Source organism: Euprymna scolopes, chromosome 19 (genome assembly GCF_053919585.1).
Source record: "Euprymna scolopes isolate OS-2025 chromosome 19, ASM5391958v1, whole genome shotgun sequence".
NCBI classification, from domain to species: domain Eukaryota; kingdom Metazoa; phylum Mollusca; class Cephalopoda; order Sepiida; family Sepiolidae; genus Euprymna; species Euprymna scolopes.
Window position 1 is genome coordinate 74,034,496 of NC_136500.1, and position 16,726 is coordinate 74,051,221.

At 34.3% G+C, this 16,726-nt stretch overlaps 1 protein-coding gene across 4 annotated transcripts in view; it reads left to right on the forward strand.

Annotated features, from left to right (window-relative positions):
- LOC145239749 (uncharacterized) overlaps window positions 1-16,726 on the forward strand; it is a 162,760-nt gene that overhangs the window by 90,718 nt on the left and 55,316 nt on the right. For 2 of the 4 annotated variants that reach the window (XM_080103152.1, XM_080103155.1), the window contains exon 2: window positions 2,752-2,800. The exons of 1 other annotated variant lie outside the window; for it this stretch is intronic. The gene's annotated coding sequence lies outside the window, so the exon portion shown is untranslated. Of the gene's footprint in view, window positions 1-2,751; window positions 2,801-16,090; window positions 16,270-16,726 lie in introns of those variants that run through there. One more of the 4 variants, XM_080103153.1, reaches the window with a different exon arrangement.

The window sequence follows — 16,726 nt, forward strand, 5'->3', positions numbered from 1 at the left end:
AGCAGCACATTCGGGGGAGAACCATGGCTGGCTGTTAGGTTTTTGTTGGAATTTTTTGGATGGTATGAATTGGCCTATGCCTACAAGTAACCATTCAGTCAGATCTGATACTATAGAGGACATCCTTTTTAAACATGGAATGGAGAGGGATATCAGATATGAATGTATGGAAGATATCCCAGTCTGCCATAGAGTATCGGTATACAGTACGGTGGAGAGGTACGTCTGTAGATTTATTATATTTCATTTTTATCTAAACAGATATGACGCAGTGGTCGGAGGATCCCAGAGGAGATAGAACGGAACATGAGCATAGGTCAGGGGAAATGAATAGAAAAAGGTCTAGGAGGCTTGCGAACTAACCGGTACTATCGGGCACACGGGTGGGCTCGCGGACAATCTGAGTGAGGTCATAGGCAATGGCAAAATCCTGACAGAACCTCCCCTCCTCATCAGTCTTATTTGAGTGGGTCAGCCATTCCACATTATGGACATTGAAGTCACCGCAAATGTGAATGTTAGCCGAGGGATGAGCAGACAGGATGTGGTCAATTTTTTCTGATATACTCTTAGACAGTAACTCCACTGTTGTGGGGGCGATAGAGGGCAAATATAAATGCGGTGGTGTAAGCAAGTGCAATCCGGAAACACATATAAGGTAGATTAGGGTCTTCTCTGGAGATATCCCTGCCACATGGGAAGCCATCTTTAATGTAGGCACATATTCCATGCCCGTGGCGATCTTGGGGGTCAGATTTAGATGTTAGGTTAGAGTATCCTTTAATTATGAACTCATCTAGGGAAGTGGTCGGCCCTATTCCAGTTTCGCTTAGAAAGAATATGTCAGGTTTTGTCTCCTGTAATTAGGTTTCAACCTCTGGAAGGTTAGAACGTAGACCCCTGATGTTGGAGATATGGTAGTAGGGATCTACGTAGGAGGATGGGGTTCTACGTTTATTCATGTTTTCTCTTTTTGAGATATTTCATGTTGAGGATTTTGGGGTTTGTGGAACAGGTCAGCATACTTGGTTAGAGCAGAACAGAGGGAAAAGTAAGAGAGGAAAGATAGGAATTTTTTTTTTTTTTTATTGCATAGTCCAGAATCCATTCACCAAATGTCAATACAGCAGCCCCAGTACTTTGCACCTGCTGATAGGACAGCCTCCTTCGTGGTTATTCCAAGGTTCAAGTCCCTGACTATCAGGCGGTTAACGTCAGCCCAGATGAAAATGTTTACCTCCAGCACCCTTACTAGTGACATGGCCGCAAGGATAGACATAGACAGAAAATTTCCGACATCTCGGACTACTGTTACCGAAGTACTACCAACCTGGGAAGCAGCTTTTTCTTCACCCTTTGTCAGAAATGAGGACTGAGGGACAAAAAAGAAGCAAGAGTTACTGGATATATATATATATATATATATATATATATATATTACACACGTGTGTTTATAAAATATATATGTGTGTGTATATATCTTTTATTGTATATATTAAGGATTTTTCTAAATTGCCACAATTAAGCTCAATAAAAATGGATTTACACTTTCAGAGCATATATATCGATATTAAACTTTTCAAACCCACAATTTATTTCACATTCATATTTTATTTCTGATATGTAGCACCTTACGTGTTTCATTGAGTGGCATGAATATATCAAAGAAATCTTCAGAGACCTATCAATTCTTTGGAAAAATACTTTCTTTCTTGCATTGAAAAGGATAAGTAATGCTAAAAGGAATTGGGAACTTTCAAAAATGAGAGAAAGTCTTATTACAGAATAGTTTGACCCCTACCGAATATGAAAACACTTAATTCAGACAAATTAATTGATGCATCTAATTTCCACGGATTTCTTATTCGATTTTACTTTTTTTAAGCCTACCTTCGATTTGATTATCATTAGAGTTAGTCTTGGTCTTTAGTACTGTCTTAGTTGTTGGTGTTTTTAATGTATAGTTATTTATGACTTTAAAATTAGCATCTGCAGTGATTAAATGTTGCATGCAAACGTGATTACATGCAAAACACATACAAAGTTCGAAAGGGGTGAGTGTTTAAAATCTAAGAATTTGCTATGCACTAGATACTTAAAAATTTTGACTAGTTTACTAATTAATATTGTGGAATGTTTAGTTTTAATGTAAATGGCTGCAAGAATGTTTAATCTGTTATTATTTTTGTGTATTTCTCTTACTAAAATGTGTCTATATTGAGTGGGAGCAGTCACGTTTGTTTTTTTTCTTAGGTGTTGGCAAATTAAGCTAATGTCGGTGAGATGCAAGGTGAGCTTACAGGAAAGCATTGTAGTAGTAAATCCAATGTAACATTTTTTATTATTGTCACGGTTTTCTTTACTGGTTTTTAATTGTAGTAAATAAAATTATGCATTTACAAATTGTACCAAGATATCCTCTCTACTATTCTGATTTTAGTCGAGTTCGAAAAATATACATGAATCTAAATTGTGATTTTTTTTTTTTTTTTTTTTTTTTTTTTTTTTTCCTCCTCAATTCACGAATGGAATAAAAATTATTACAGTTCAGGAATAGTTGATAAAAAACGCAATAAATGAGTTGTCAATTTTCTTTGTTTTTGTTTTGTTTTTTGTTTTTGTTTTGTTTTGTTTTTTTGTTTTGTTTTTTGTTTTTTTTTTTGTTTTTTGTTTTTTTTTGTTTTTTGTGAATATTTACTGCTTTTATATTGTATTTTGATATTTGTTTGTTTGTTTTTTTTTTTCTTTTAGATGTGCAGCTTTCCAATTAGTTGCTGTCCTTTTAGGACTGTTTTCATAAGTAAGAGACTTTTTTTCTTTTACCAAATTTCATGTTCCTATGGTGAATTCACTTGTGACTCCTGCTCCCTTTGCTTTCTCTTTAACACCCATCTTATTCACTGCCCCTCCATTTCCGTTTTTTCACACACACACACCTCTTTTTTTTTTTTTTTTTTTTTTTTTTTTTACCAAGACCTGTTGGAATTTCTCTTTATCAGTACATGCCCTTAATAGCAATTGTTAAATCAAAACCTACTTAGGTTAGACTTCCGAAATCTCTTGGGTTTAGTGATGTCACCAATGTCTCAAAGACAACAATCAAAGCGTTTTTCGCCTTGCAGACGCCGCCACTAAACTAAGTGTGTCGTAAAAGCATATATGTAATTAATGATATTTATTGTAATTTTGACCCGTGTGTGTTAAGGGTTGGTTGGAAATTGGAAACATTTACACAGCCATTTTTCTTCATCTTTGTATTTTATTCTGGCTAGTTTTTTTTTTATTCAGATTGAAAGTATGGGATGGTTAATCAGCTTTGTTTATCATACCAAGAAGTAACATAATACTGAAACAATACAGCAATACAAAATGTTCTGGGTTCAATTTATTTACTTACAATAAAGTAAATAGTATCGATTGGAGTAAAACAACTTCACGTTTTGTTTGTTTGAAGACTTGCTATATTGGAAGAAAGAGCAGATCTGTAACATAAAGAACAAAAAAGACAATGAGGAATACACGGTTTTATTTTCTCGTCTTGTTTTATTCTTGTGTTATCTTGTATTGTCTTTTTTTTTTCTTTCTTTCTTTCAATATAAATTTGAAATTTGGTGCTGCTGCAGTGTTACACCTAAATGGAATATGACTGTAAGATAGAAAATAGCAAGAAACCTTTGTGTTTACTTATTAGGGAAGAGGCCAAGGAGAAGCTTTCTCAGCCATGTCGAACCCTTGACGACATCTTAAAGAGCAGACTACATCTACTTTCAAAGGTATACAAAAAGGGAAAATACTGTTCGTCAAAATTTACATGAATTCATCCAGTAGCTTTGATTCTATAAAATAAATTCAACTTGTAGTAATACATGAAAAAATATGGCCGCCATTTTCATGATATGTAAAGACTAATTTTTTCCACGTTTGACTCCATTTTAAATCTTTATTCATGACTAGGTATATTGAAGGGAGTTAATTGAATGGAAGATGACCAAATTGTAATCCACAGGGAAGTAATCCTATGGTAATGTTCCACAGGAAGTTCTTGGAAAGAAACTTCATAAATTCTTTTTGACGTCATGCACACAAAAAAGTTAGTTCTTTGCAGTTGTGGTAGAAGAGTTCTTGCTGTGAATGTCTTACAAGGAGCAACCAAAAATTGAAACCAAGTCGAGCACCTTCCATGAACATGACTATAGAGTAGAGAAAGATTAGCAATATTACCAGATCAGGTTGTCTGAAGATACCGGTTTCTCGATTTAAAATGCACCAAATATTTTTTTTCCCCCTTTGCAAAGCTCAATCATGTCCTGGAAAGCTAAAAAAATTCTCTAGAATAAAACCAAACCAAACACCATGAATAAATATTTGAAAATATAAAGCATAAAACTTTTATACGAAAATGATTGGTATACCATTAAACAACTAAACCAGATCATTTGGTGCGATTCTAACCAATATTTTTGGAGCCTAGGAGATCCACAAACTGGAAAAAATTTGCTCAGTTGTAACAAAGATGAGATGGGAAGAAAGGTGTGATTTTTGTAGTTTTACATAAATTACATAAGACAAGGAGAACAGGATGAAAAAACAATTTTCAAAGCAGAATTGAGAGGCTAAAGTAGAACCGTTATTCAAAGACATCTTTTAAGATCCCTCAAGAATTGTTAAGTGGAAGAAATTAGCTATGTCAATATTAGCTTATAGAACTTGTTTACAGCTTATTGATGAAGGAATCGATGTATTTCTAGCTAAAACTAGAGGACCTTTGTGTACCATGCCTGGATTTAAAACATCACTTGCTAACTTCCAAAAGGTAATATAGTTATGCTTTCTTAGCCCATTCCTCTACATGCACCCATTCACCCACTGCCTTCTGTGTCCCAAGGATACGAGTAGTATCTGTTAGTATATTTATATGAATATTTTAGTAATAGATCTTTATTAATAGCGCTAACACTGACAAAGCATGAAGCAAAAAAAAAAAATTCAGAAGTGGGGATTCCTGGGGGGGGGGGCAACATGAACTAGGTATGTGGATTTTTTTTTTTGCGGGGGGGGGGGTGATGTTCCAATCCTTTTGGTTTTTGTGATTCACTTATATCCCATTTCTGGAATATGCAGAAAATCATACCCCCCCCCCTGGGTTGGGGGGGGGGTTACTCACAAGAGTAAACACTCTGGTCAGATACAAAATAACTTAGCGGGACCCATCAGCATTCCCATGTTGAGACGTCTCGGTCAATCGTCACTAAAATGACCCTATATTAAATCACTACCCCACTTGAAGGAGAAGGTTATTCTTAGGAAGATACATCTCAAGAAGGACCATACCTTATTCCAAATAAAGAATCTAATGGTTTAAGTCAGCCCCATAGGTGTTATTCCTGCGGTGGGAAGGAAGCAAATATGTCAAACAAGGTTGGAAGTTGTGCGGGGGAGGGGGGGGCATTCCAGTGCCTTAAACAAGAGGAGCACTCTGGATTATAAAAACTGCCTAAATAGAGGTAGCTCAGTCAGTGAAGTAATAAACTTGCTTCATCCAAAAGCCGTGGAGGGTTGACCTCCTAGAATTGCACAGGACATTAGCTGTTCCTCAGTCACCAGGGGAAAAGGCCATTTTAAATATGGTTCATACTGTTAATTTTATTGTCAAAGTAACTCCCATGCCCCCCCCAAAAAAAATGACAAGGCGAACCCCAGTTAATATCCCCTTACCTCTAATGTTTGCAACGATAGATAGGTGTCTGAAGAAATAAAAACTTGATATCTGCAGGGATTTTATTTCTTGATGGCCACAAAAAAACATTAGACTTGGCAAAATAAGGATGCCTTTTTGGAGGACCTTGGAAACATCAATCCCCAAAGTTATTTATTTATTTTTTTTTTTTTTTTTTTTTTTTTTTCGAGGGGGAGGGGTACCTTAGGTAAATACGCACCAGCTGTGTGCCCCCTTTTTTTGTTTCCTAATGGGTGAGGAAATGTGCCTGTAGCAAGCTAAAGGTTGATTTTTTTTTTTTTTTTTATGTGAATGAACTCTGGTTTTCTTAAATTTGAACATTGCATTGGAGTAGTTAATGGAAAATGCGGTTTATGGCCAGGTTAGAATGAGGGAGGAGGGAGAAACGGCAGGTGAAAATAATGACAAACTCTTACAAAAATATTTTTATAATAATCCAAAAGAAACGTAGCAACTAGAAATTCAACAAAAGTTTGTTTATCTAACATGGCTTGATTGTAATTTCCAAGTATCTTGAGTAAATGAATGAAAATAATATCCTGGGTAGGTATATCTTCCACTCTATAATAAAGACCAATGTGTGTGTGTGTGTGTATATATATATATATATATATATATATATATATATATATATATATGTTACTCAGACGTTGGCAAATGAATAAAAACTATGGGATAAAATGATTTAAAATGTTTAGAGGATGGGAGAAAGCAAATAGAACTGATATCTACTCCACCCTCACTACCTAAAATGAATTTGAAAAGAAATCCGGCATTCTCTTCCCATGGTGAAGCTTTCCTTTCCTTTCTAATCTTTTAATTTCCAGTTTGTAGCGTTTATTTATTTATTTTTTAACTTTACCAATTGTGGTGTTATTTTATATTAATACTAGCGAGAGAGAGGGTGTCCGACCTTGCCCGGTCGTAAAATACGCTTAGATATATTTAAATCCGTACAGATTTCGTATTACAGAGCCAATATATAGTACTGATTTCCAAAATTAAAAAAATAACTTGTGTGCCATCAGCTAGATCCAACACATTTAGCGCTATTTAAAATTAAATCACTTCAAGCTATGAATGAATTTGTGCATGTGCAAAAGTAATAGAAATACGTCTGCTTGATTTCTGAGAACTTTGATTTAAGTAAAATGAAAACATATTAACAATAACCAAGGCAACAATATATTATAACAGGTTTATCAATATATATATCTATAATATAAAGGTGTGTGTGTGTCTGGTCACGAATAGGCTGCTATATGGTTGACTATTTAAAAAAAAAAACTGATTACATATAATGATAGATGTATCGAGACACAGGAATGGGTATGTTTGATCTGGCAGAACAGTGGTTCATTAAAACTGTGGGGTCTACGTTCGTGCCTGGTCCACAAAGTATGGAAATAAAAAATTAAAAAAAACCGTTTACAAGTGTTTTTGATATAGATGTACATAAGAATACTTTGATAAGTATGTTTTAACAAATAGAGATAGTATAATAAAATTGTGGGGTCTGTGTTCGCGCCTGACCTCCATAGAATGGAAATAGGCACAAGCTTTAATAAAGACTTTTCATATCTATCTGCGTACGTATACTTTGATAATTATGTTTCAGTTTGAAGAAATATAGTATAATAAAATTAGGGAGTGTTCGTTCGCACCTGACTTCCATAGAATGGAAATATGTCAAAGTTTAACAAGGTTTTTTTAATATAGATCCACAGAATATTGTGATAAGTGTTTCAGTGTGAACAGGTATGGTATAATAAATTATGGGGTTTATCTATTTTATTTTTACTTTCATCATATTTTGCTTTGGTTTTGATACCCCCAAATTCGAAGCTATCTCTTTACAACCCTTCCTTTTCATAGCCTACAGAAAATGGACTCTGATTTATGAAAGTATGATAGGTTAGTAATTGTCTGTATTTTTTTTTTCTCTGAGGGCAAAACGGTCGAAACGTGACTATAACAACCAAGATGAGGAAGTCGGTCCGACAATCTCAATCAACGTATGATCGGGTGTTTTTGAACCCAGTCAACGACGGGTACTTTTGCTAGTATATATTATATATGTGCACAATTGTGTATAAATTTTTTTTTATGTATATATTACAGTTGTAGTTTGTCTGATTAGCCATTTTGGAATATCTTTTCAGGAAATAATGTTTACGCTTGTCCAAATGGTTAAGAAACGGTTGAACACTAGAATACATACATCTTATGATAAACTTGTTATAATATATTAATAATATAGTTGCTTCAATTATTGCGAATTTATATGTGCTCGATTAATACTGATAATCATGAAGCTTAATTGAATCAATATTGACTTTGGTTTAATAAGTAAATTTGTATATCTGTGTACGATTTGAAAATGTACCCTTTTGCATGCATTTTCTATTCTTTATATAAACAAATCTTTTTTTTTAATCAGAAGCTTCATGTTTGATATAGCGGTAGATAAAATAAATAACAATTTTGCAAGATCTCAGTCGTGTGTTTGTATTTTCTTTAAAATGTAATAAAATATTATTTTATATTTGATCCAAGCGAGGGAAATATGCTCAATATTAAGGATATAGTACTGTTATAAAAACACGCTGAAATTATATAACTATAGTATAGGTACATACTTTACAAGTTTATTATAATCAAATGTTTCAACAAAAATTAAATTATGAAATGGTCCTTGAGTTAAATTTGAAAGAAGCAATTCTTTACCTCAATGAGGAAAAAAAAAAAAAAATTACCAAGAATTATTGCTCTACATTAATAAAATCCATCTCAATAAGAAAATCGTGAACTAACGAATTATCTGTATTCTCATTGGTTGAAAAAGAATTAACTGAGATCATTTAATGTTGGCAATTTGAGACCAAGAAAACCATTTTATTTTTTTACACCAATCATCAGTTTCACCCCAACCTCGGCAATCAGTCCAACAGAAACTGGATCATTGTGACGATGGCAGTCTTTTTTCTGTAAGGCTCCATTCAGTTTTAGGAGGTCCACTCTTCCAGGCCTTACCTGGCTTTGAGAAGGAGTTAACTTCCTGAGGCGTCTTTGTTGGGGAATACAGACAGTTACTTAGGTAAGTTTTAAGGTGGCAGTATGTGCCATCTTATGTGCACTGGCCTAGTTTCCCTATCTTCCGGCGATAAGAGGGAGATTAAATACTTTGAGGTGATGCAAGAAATAGAAAGGAAAGAAGTCAGAAAATGTCCAGTGATTATTTTATTAACTCGAAACAAGTCTATTACTTTTTTTTTTTTTTTTTTTTTTTCTTCCTTTGAAGATTGTAATGCCGGGTATGGGGCAGCCAAACCAGCTGCCAACATTGCCCCGCTTTTTTATTGAAACCAACCGAGAGCTCTTTTTAGTATCCTCGCTGTTCCCTTAACTTAAGTGCAATTGTCTGAATCTCTTTTGCACTTGGTTCACCAGGAATATTAGTTAGGTAGGACTTCAGGTTCTTCTTCATAAGTCCTGTGGCACCTATGATAACTGGTATGATCGATATCCCCTTTAGGTTCCAGTTTCTTTTTATATCATACATGAGACCTTGGTATTTGGTCTGTTTCTCTCTTTCAGCTCTGTTAAGACCGCCATCATTAGGAACACTCACTTCAATCAAGGTTGCAACTCTCTCTGACTTATTCCATATAACCAAGTCTGCAAGGATCCATGGCATAATAAAGTAAAATTCAGTTCTAAGTGACACTCTTCTGAAGGTTAAATCCTCAGTTTAATAATACTAAGAAAACAATTACTTAAGACTTCTATCCAAGCATAGCTGACAGAACGAAAGCATGCTATCTGTGTGGATTAAATAAAGGATTCTGTAGACAGATTCCAGAGTTTGAGAAGATACATTTGAAGAAGGTTAGAGGTTACATGGGCCGAAATGTTATGAGAATAATGCTAGAGATGAGAACTTTAGATAATGCGAGAGATGAAAATTCAAACTAGCGGGACCTGTGGAAATTCCATAGCGGAATCCTTCATATGTAATATATTAATGTTGGCGTTCTGTGGATGTTCAGTGTAAACGAAGACGCCCTGATACTATTGTAGCTCTTTTGTTAAAACTGCTAAAGTAGTTATGTAAGCTAGTAGGGACACCCAGCGTAGCCCGGTCATAAAATACACTTAGATATGATATTTTAATTCATGCAGATTTCATATATATTATTATAGTCAATTTTCTATCGATTATTATATATAATATATATATATATATATATATATATATAAGGCAAAATGTGTGTGCGTGTGCACTTTTTGTGTATGTCCGGCAAAGGCTGGGGGGGGGGCGCTCGGTTGGGTCACTCCGTCTGAAAAATTGTATATAGTCTAAATCATATCTACGAGTTACGAACGGAAGTTACGTCTATCTTTAATTTTCCCGATTTTACGCACTATTTTCGAGATTTTTTTTTTTTTTTTTTTTTTTTTTTATCGGCGCGTCTTCGTTTCGCTTTTCAATATAAAAAAGCAAAAGTGAATCCACACCAATTCCCTGGCATTCATGGCAGGGACGTCCACAGAGCAAATCGGCTTTGATCAATGCGGTAAAAAACCATCATATCAGATAATTGCTTTTCAAATGGACAGCGTATGCCTATACGGCATAATCATGTTGACACGCCGGTTCCCGTCAGATCACCAAAGTTAAGCAACGTTGAGCCTGGTCATTACTAAAATGGGTGACTAATTTGGGAAGTCGAGGTGCTGTATGTAGGACGTCGACACCTCCCTGCAAAAAGTTGCAAAACCTAACCTCATCTTTCCTAACGGGGATATACATGCGACTGGGGACTGCTTGTGAATTTCATACTCCCATGAAACTTCTCTCCTTCGGAATCCTGAATAGGGTTGGTGCTGACTGCACACAAATGGACACCCCCAATTTTTATCTTGGGTAAACAAACAGCTAAAATTGGAAAGAGAAATGCCTTGCAGCAAAACTTAACTGCCGAATATGATGCACCTCATTATCATTAAATTCGCACACCTGTCAACTTAATGACCCTTAAATTAACACAGTTTTTACTTCCTCTCCCCTCGTGGCCGAACGGGTTAGATGTCACGTTTTTTCCCCTTTCTTTCCCACCTTCGATCATATTGTAGTCCACAAGCATGTAGTTCTAAGAAGCTTTGTTAGTGGAATCTGTGTTTAGGTTTAGGCACAGAAAGAGTTGGGGGGGGGGGATTGATAGTAGTTTCAGCTAGACGAGTGTTTTTCGTGAAAGTCAGGCAAAAGAGGGGGAACCATAGATTGGAGCTCATATTAGATAAGAAGGGCCGTCCCCTTCTCATGTAAGTAAGGCAGACTAGATAAGTGAAAATGATATTAGGAAAAGGCTAGAATCGAACCCTGTAAGCAAGTGGATACAGCCTTTCTTACCTAACACTTAGACGAGCACTTGCCATGAAAATAAGGTCAAGATACATCAAGTATTTTTTTTTTTTTTTTTTTTTTTTTTTTTTACACAGGAATCATTTATCAAGGCCCGAAGGCCACTCGAGGATGAGGGTTAATGGGTATACATTGGTCAATGTGATTATAGCGTAGTAAACGGAAGTAGTGGGAATTTTGTAAATTGGATTACTTAGGGGAACGGTTCATCAAGAACTTGTTTATGTTGGACTTGAAGACAATCAGATTGTAGTCAGCTGGAAAACAGGCAATTGGAAGAGAATTCCACAGGCGTGCAGTTGTAAGAAAGAAGCTTTGTTCGTGGAATCTGCATTTAGGTTTAGGCACAGATAAAGAGTGTGTGAAATTATTGATAGTGGTTTTGACTTTTTGTGTGAAAGTTTGACAAGATGTGAACCATAAATTGAAGCTCAGCTGAGCACTTGCCATGAAAATAACAAAGAGACAGGCTCGCAACGTCTCTTCTGTGGGAAAGAGGTTCCAGGGAAGAGAAAAGGGTATCCTCCACTAAGCTACGAAGTCTATTTTGAACTCTGTCAAGGCAGGATAAGCTGCTTCTAGCAGCTTATCCTGCCTTGATGTGGCAATAGTACTCCATCATTGGCAGTACCTGGCTTTATATAGGTAGAGAATTGCATCAGGAGTGAGATACTTACTGGAGCGGTAGAAGGATCCTACCATTTTTCCATCGACCTTAGCAATGGATTTGATGTACATGTTCCATTTCCGGTCAGGAGTAAAGGTCAAGCCCAGAAGCTTGTCAAAACATGAAGCCTCTCTAAGACGAGCGCCATTGCTTTTAATTGATGCCAGATGGGGATTAGAGCATAGATGTTGTAAAGATAGAAGCTTTTAGATACATTAAAAGTAACCAGCCACCTCTTTCCTCATTGTACCACATACTCAAGATCAGAGAAAAGAGAATCCGGGAAAACTTGGTCGCTTACGGTCTTTGATGTGCTACCATAGATTGTAGTGTCGTCATAAATGTCTCCGAATGATGTAAGGATGTGATTTGGAAGATCATTAATGTAGATCAGGATCATGTCATGTCCAGAGCGAGTTCCATAAAAGTAAAAAAAAAAAAAAAAAAAAAACATCCATCATTAACACTTGGCATCCATCTGGGTATTTATTATTTGCAAAGGTACCATTAAAATATTAGCGATTAGTGATGGTTCTCGCTTATTTGGCTAAAATGTTTCGAATGTGGGAGTTAGAGTAAGCGCTATATAATTTTATCGCTTACCTACCACACCCATGACCCACCAGTTATTCAGACTGACAAAATCTATAAACTTGCCTAAGATATACTCACAGCTGTTGCTATCACAACAGCCATTTTAGATATCTGTAATTGTTCTACGTCCTATAGTTGAAATAAATATCTCCGTTTTGGAAAAAGCTGACAATTTTTTTTTTTTTTTTTCGTTGTTTTTTGTTGTTTGTTGTTTTTGTTGTCGTTTTTTGTTTTTTGTTGTTTTTTGTTTTTTGTTGTTTTTTGTTTTTTGTTGTCGTTTTTTTTTTGTCGTTTTTGTTGTCGTCGTTTTTGTTGTCGTCGTTTTTGTTGTCGTCGTTTTTTTTTTTTTGCTGTTGTCGTCGTTTTTTTTTTTTGCTGTTGTCGTCGTTTTTTTTTGCTGTTGTCGTTTTTTTTTTTTTGCTGTTGTCGTTTTTTTTTTTTTTGCTGTTGTCGTTTTTTTTTTTTTTTGCTGTTGTCGTTTTTTTTTTTTGCTGTTGTCGTTTTTTTTTTGCTGTCGTCGTTTTTTGTTTGCTGTCGTCGTTTTTTGTTTGCTGTCGTCGTTTTTTGTTTGCTGTCGTCGTTTTTTGTTTGTTGTCGTCGTTTTTTGTTTGTTGTCATCGTGTTTTGTTATCGTGTTTTGTTGTTTTTTTTTTTTTTTTGCTGTTTGGTTGTTTTTGTTGGGTTTTTTTTTTTTTTTTTTTTTTTTTTGTCTTTTTAACAACAAACACTCAGAATATGTGGCATCTGAAAACGAGTCTTTAGAGCAAAAAATTTCTCCTTTTTATTCTGCCATTTCGGACTCTTAATGGTGCTCAAATTTGCATATTCATGTCCATCACACTTCCGTTTAAAATAGCACTTTCATCATTAAACGTTCAGTTTCAATGGACGTATAAGAAAGCAGAAAGATGATACAAGTGTCAGGAATGTGGGATTGAAAAGTCGGCAGCTCCAAGGAGCACTCCAGCCTACAGACAATACCGGGATAGCTCTATCGGTATTCCCTCAGACAGTTTGCAATAAACTAACCCCCTTCTCGAGGAGAGAAGTCAAAGCTTGAGAAAGTGGACCTCCTAAAACTGCACAGGACTATCATATCGCAATTAACAGGGAAAAGGTCATTACAAGAATGGTCTAGACTCTGTCGATTTTGATGTTGAAGTAAAAAAAAAAAAAAAAAAGTTGCGCATCGTAAGAATACCTGTTGTTCATTTTTTTTTTTTTATCCATTAAACTACAGATAGAAATGTAAAATTCTTTATATAGAGAAAAAAAAACGATGGGGTGGGGGTAGGCTGAAACTCTTTAAACATGGGAAAGCCTGAATGGTTTTCTAGTTTCGTATTGGTGAACAAACAAATAAACTATGTATTTTTGTTAGTCAGTTGAAAGAAACCCAAAACCTCTTCGTTCTTTAGATATGATAGCTTAACTATTATGCAAACATTCTTAACTACTGGGACGATTTTTTTAAGACAAAGATCAGACAGTATTTTGAGTTAAAAAATCTTTAATGCAGGGTGTTTTTTGTGTGTTTTCTTAGTGAATCTTTACAAAAGTGGGCAGAAACAATTGTTTGTAAATAAAATGTATTTTAATAAACTATAATTATATCCGGTTAAATTAAGTTCCAGTCGCAGTATATGCTATTGAGCTATTATATAAACCTTTGTGCAAACTTATAGTAATTTATATAAAATAAATATTGTATGAATATACAGGGTTGAAGTTGTAAACGTTTGACTTTTATTGTGTCTGACTTAGTCACTTTGATTTTAATGATCACGTGAACAGGAATGAGCTGAAAACAACTTTCAGACCTTCAAAGGCGGATGATTATTCATTATCAAAAGTGAAAATAAACTCCTCGGCTTAACATTCACAAGCAACATGAACTGGAACAAATACACTAAAGACATTGAGGACAAAATCAAAGGTGACTAAGCCAGACGCTAGAAGACTCAAATATTTACAACCTGAACCCTGTATATTCATACAATATTTATTTTATATAGACATATATTTAGATATATTTACTACAAAAATAAGTCTCCTATTAGCATTCTTATAGATATTATAGAAGTAAAGAGTCGTATTATTTTTCTATCGAATTTACATGCGTGTTCATGGTATGTCCGAACACACTGCAGGTTAGACGGAAAGAGATGTTTTTCTTAAACTACTCAGACATGAAAAACTAATTGCACTAGCATCAATATATTATGAGAGTGAAGGATAGAAACTTAGTAAAAGATCGCTTATTTACAACATTGTCAATGAAGTATAGCTAATTAGATGAATTAAAACAACTCGATACCAAAACTAAGTAATATTTTAGTATGTATTTTTATGAGATTGAAAAAAATCTTAGAAAAACAGTAGGTTTAGTATAAAAGATTTTTATTTTCTCAGCCGACTCGAAATTTTTTTTTAAATTAAAAAAAAAAAAAATTACAATTCTAAATTCCAACTTCGGCAAAAAAAAAAAATAATAATAATACCTGCTAGTTCCGACTCCCTATCTGAGAGCGGAGAAGCCAACTTCTAAAAAAAAATCAGATTCCTGACTATAGTTTAAAGAATAAAGAGGAAAGAGTTTGGTCACATCTTTTAAAACATTATTTCGTAAGGTTAATTTGAAAATATTAGAAAACCAAATAATTTTATGAAATGATTTTTTTTTTACGGAGAATATTTTGGTTTGGTAATAGTAACTTTAGAGAGTTACTCGTAGAGAGAGAGAGTTGCAGTTGGAAAAAATGTACATGTTTGGCGCGAATTTTAAATAAAACGAGTTTGGTCACATCTTTGAAAACATTTTTAAAATATTGCAAAAACTAAATGATAAATATTTTAAAGAATAAAAATCTTTTTTTTTTTTTTTTTTTTTTTTTTGTCTGGGACTTCAATCCACCTTAGAAAATAATTCTCAATTTCTGCTGTCCAGCGTTCTCTCTTAGTGAAAACCTTTAGCTCTCTGAATCTTTAAGATTTCAAGCCTGTTTCTTAAAAGCAAGCCAGTTACAGACAGCCAATGAAAACAATTTGATTGTTATCATTTTATTCAGACCATAATCAGCTTTTTCCAGATCTTTCCTTTTTTTTTTTTTTTCGCCCGTCCTTAACAAGTAATCAGAACCTGTCAATCATTTAACAATCTGATTAGCTGAAATTTATAAATATGACTGCATTATACCGTGGCCTTAAGACGGTCTTGATTATACCCCTTCGTGTTTTTGACAAACATTTCCATTGTTTTTGTAATAGATGTTTTATAACCTCAAGTGAAACCGTTATTGTTGAGGAGGCAATCGCCCACTCGGGTTCTTGCTCTTCACGTGTTTTTTTTTTTTTTTTTTTTTTTTTTTCATGCGCAATTTAACAATAGATTGAAGTGAAAGTATTTTATGATACCATGGGTTTCAAGTGGACCTTCAAAGATGGACACTTTTACATAAAGTAACCCTACCCAATTATGATTGGCTATTTTCTATACTTTTAACCACTTTAATAAAATGTAATTCTGTTTTTGTATTGTGTGCGCATGCGTAAATTTATTTCTGAATGGGATTTACAACCAATGGTGTAATGGTTGTGAATTCGGACTTCTCTTTCTCGACGTGCTTCCATCTTAAGAGTCGGTTTCCTTCCTTCTTGAAAGAGCCTTATTACGAGCATGCATCTCATTTCAAGAACTGGCGGCAATTCTTGGCCTTCAGCTGAAAATAATGATAGTGCGATTTTTATTTTATTACGAGGAATACAAAAAATCACGATCTTTTATGATGGATGAATTTTAAATTATTGGAATTCAATCTTTTTTTTTTTTTTCCAGTTTTGTATACGGTATGTGAGCTTAATTTTGATTTTTTATTTTTTTTTTTTAATTACATTTTAACAATTAACAAATTTTTGTTTTTCTACCTTACTCTCACTTTTTGTACTTTAAACACCTAATTCTCTCCTTGTGCCCCTTTCTACCCCACTTCTACTCTCTATCTTTTGTTCATATACTCTCTCTCACTCTCTCGTTCATATACTCCTCCTACCCCACTCATTCCTCTTCTCTCCTCTACCTATGAAAATAAACTTTTTTTTTTTTCAGTTTTCTCAATCAAGTGAAATATTTGATTTTTTATTTTGCCAAAATTCCTTCAGCGGAAAAAAAAATCTAACCCTTTTGTTTCTGTAAATATTCTAAGAATTTTATTTCTTCTTTAAGAAAATATTTTAAGCTATCACATTTATTCTTGTTGGCTTAAAAAAATGTTATGTTCGTTCTATTCCGCTTTTTCTTAAAAGA